General features: G+C 30.8%; 1 non-coding gene across 1 annotated transcript; it reads left to right on the top strand.

The window, feature by feature from the left end:
- Window positions 1-275: 275 nt before the first annotated feature.
- On the top strand, window positions 276-347 carry TRNAQ-UUG (transfer RNA glutamine (anticodon UUG)). Its single transcript has one exon. It is a non-coding gene; the product is annotated as a tRNA-Gln (tRNA).
- Window positions 348-3,658: the final 3,311 nt, after the last annotated feature.

The raw sequence follows: 3,658 nt of genomic DNA, 5'->3' as shown, positions 1-3,658 counted from the left end.
GAATCTTAAATGCTGCATATTACAACGTTATAATTCTGTGTGTGTTTTCTAGCTGTCTACTCTCTCAATGTAATTCTACTTTACTCAAGTCTTTACCCAAGTAATTGATTGATGTTCAAGTCGATGTTGGATTTTTAAAATAATATTCGTTTTATTTAATGTAATTTAGTCTTGTATCAAAAATGGTTGTTGTGTTTTGTCTTCATCAAGAGAGAAATTAGGAGATTTCAATCCTTGTCGTGCTGCAGATATTCAGTTTTACAGCACAAGTGCAAGGTTCCATGGTGTAGTGGTTAGCACTCTGGACTTTGAATCCAGCGACCTGGGTTCGAATCCCGGTGGGACCTTGAGATTTTCAACTTTGGCATTTTATTTTTTTCAGTATGGTTTTAGTGAACCTATTCTTTTTAAAGTGTGCCAAAAAGCCAGTTTGCTAATATATTGATCTATGTTTTAGCAAATTTATAAGAAACAATGTTGAGTCTCTTTGTAGTTATAAATATGTAATGTTGTTTACACTTCGAATAATAAGAAATGCCAGCAAGCTCTTCTGTTCTCTGTGCTTGTTCCTGTTCCATTCTCTGTTTTTCCCTGTTGTTTTATATCTGTTTTAATATCATAGCTAACTTTGAATGGTACGAGTGGTGTGTTGTGGGAGAGATTTTCAAAGGAGGCAATGAGTATGTGTCTATTTGAGAGTTTTTGAGCAAGGCTCGGTCAAGAGCTGCCACATTAAACATGAGGCTCGGTCAAGAGTTGTCATGTTTGAGCCGAATTGTGCTCAGACATTCCTGCAAGCCTTCTGTGACCGAAATTCCATTTTTGGGTGAGGTTTTTTCATCACTTGTAAATTTAAATATTTAATTAACGTAAACAAACAATGAAGATGGTTCTAATTATGTTAATTGGAAGTTCAAGATGCAAACTCTAAACCTAGTATACCTCAAGTTGCTGTTCAAGATTGAAAGAAAAGGGAATCCAAATTTAAGATTCTCTTGTGCATGTTTGTAAAGGACTTAGTCATTCCTCAGATACGAGATATCACTATGTAGACAACTTTGAAAGGTTTGTATGAGATTACAAACACATGGAATTTTGTTTTTTAAAGAGAAAATTACTCTCAAGGAAGCAAATGAAATTATTAGTGATTATTTATCTAGAGTTAAGGAATTAAAAGATAAATTAGCTAATATCGTCGAACAAGTCTCAAGTAGTGATCTAGTAATTATTACATGGAATTGGAATGGTGAGTGATTTGGTATACAAGTTTTGATTTCATTGTATGTGGATGACTTAATCATATTAACAGGAAGTGTTATAGATTTGATTGATGAAATCAAAAGTATGGAGACAAAATGGTGAGACTTTGATTACTCAAATTAAGTATGCAAATAAATTGATCTAAAGATTTAATATGGAAGATTGTAAAGCAGTATGTACTCCATTAGAACAGAATGTCAGGGCGTTGCGTTTGAACTACTTGACAACTACAAGGTCTGATATTGCATATTCATTCAGCATACTTAGCCAATTCATGGCTAAACCTCTTGAGTCTCATTGGAAAGCAACAAAGAGAGTCATTTCATAGATTATTCATAGTATAAGTCATAACCGAACTTGTGCATATAAATTGAAATTTTTTAACTCAATTCATTATCATTAATATTAAATTTATTTTCAAACACCTTCAATTCGCTATTCATTATCTCCAATTGCCTGTCAATTTTCAAACCATCTGTGATTGACGAGCTCTTAGAAAAAAGTGTAGACATCATTATCTCTTTGACTTCTTCCATGCTGCCTGCCTTGTACATGTCCATGACGCGTTGTTCCTCTGGAGATGGCCGAATATGGGGAATGCCCAGAGACAGTGTGCAATCTACATCAGAGTTGGAGCTGCTATCACTCTTCATTAGACACCTGATAAGGTCCTGCTCCTTCGATTTCCCCTCTGGATCATCACTTACAGAACTACTCTTATTGCTATTACCCAAACTCTCATAAATTCTACGTCCTTCTTAGTATAAATAATTCTACAATTTTATTTATTTATATATAATATTAAATCATTTTTCTTATAGGTGTTTATAATACTTTTTATTTCGTACCAATGAAAATTTGAGTTAGAATAAGGATATTATGAAGGGTAAAACTTGAATTCTACTTAAGGGTGAATGCAACTTGGAATGAGCAAAGATTGTTGAGGTAAAACATACAAATAATTGGTCTACTAAAAAACCTTGCAACTAACTTTCTAATATATGATCTAATTTTATAATAATAAAAATATTAATCTCTAAATAAAAAGATTTATAAAGCTAGAGGGAACAAATAAAGGACTCTTAAACTATAATAAAGATAATGTATCTTAAAAATTAACAATCAATCATTTAATAATTGGACAAGAAAAATGAATAATCGTTAGAAAAAATACTAGCCTATTGAGTAAGAATGTTTGGTTTCATAACAATGCTCATTTCTAATTTTATTTGATTGTAAAAATATTTTTTTTCTCTTTATCAAATTCTATAATAATGGTAAGGGTATCACCATCTTTCATTTGAATTTGAGATCTCTTAAGACTGGATACATATGCCTTTACTCATAAGCACCTTTTTCTCAACATTAATAATTAATAAGAAACAACTTTTGAATTTTTATTTTTATTATTTTTGTAAAGAATCTAGTTGTCATTATGTTAAGTCGATAAAAACTTAATGAAGGATGAATCCAATGTTTGCTATTTGTGGGTAAAAATGTGAGTGTTCTATAGTGTATAAATTTACAAGTATGATATGATTCAAATAAGTGCTAACATATAATGAACTATGATACCTTCAAGTTAGTCAACTACTAGTCGGAACCTTGAAATAATTCTTTACTAGTGAAACTTTGCAATTGAGAATGGACAAGTATTGGCAAGATACATTTTGTGTAAAAATATTTTTTATGTGTACAATGGATGTTAATATGTCATTATTGTAAAACATTTATATATGGTGTATATCTCATGAATTATGTTGTACACATTCAATATTTCGTTGGCTATATATATGTTTGATTGAGGGCTTGTTCATGGATGGGGTGACTACGTAATTTGTCAATTACTTGGTTCATATGGTCACTCTTATCCTAGCTAGTATATTTCATAGGAGTGAAGGATAAGAACAATGCCATGTTTCTCTATGTTTAAAAATTGTTACATGGAATTAGCAATTTGTTCTTCTTCTTCTTTCATAAATATCTATATCTCTTCCATAGATTGTTTTATTAATTGCTTTTTGATTTGGCATTTCAAGAGTACATGATTCCTAGTCTCGCTAGTGGTAAATTTTCTCTTTGAGTAGTTGGTTCTTATGATTAATCAAACTATCTCTTCTCTTAGATAAGTTGGTTACTATGATTTATCAAACTATCTCTTCTCTTAGATAATTTTTGTATCCTTAGAGGTATAATTTTTCATCTTTCAATCTAAACTTATAAACCTTTTCTCTTGTGTATAACTAGGCCATATGCATTAGTTCATCTTCCATATTTGTTCTTAATGTTGATAAATAAATTTGCTATTCTACTTTTTTACTAAAACCGAAAAAGGAAAGAATAAAGAAACACTAGATAGATCAAACATGAATAACTATCTAGGATTACTCAACACAAA

Source organism: Cryptomeria japonica, chromosome 3 (assembly GCF_030272615.1).
Source record: "Cryptomeria japonica chromosome 3, Sugi_1.0, whole genome shotgun sequence".
In the NCBI taxonomy this organism is placed as follows: Eukaryota; Viridiplantae; Streptophyta; class Pinopsida; order Cupressales; family Cupressaceae; genus Cryptomeria; species Cryptomeria japonica.
The sequence above is the reverse complement of the archived record's forward strand: the minus strand, read 5'-3'. Positions and strand labels throughout refer to the sequence as shown.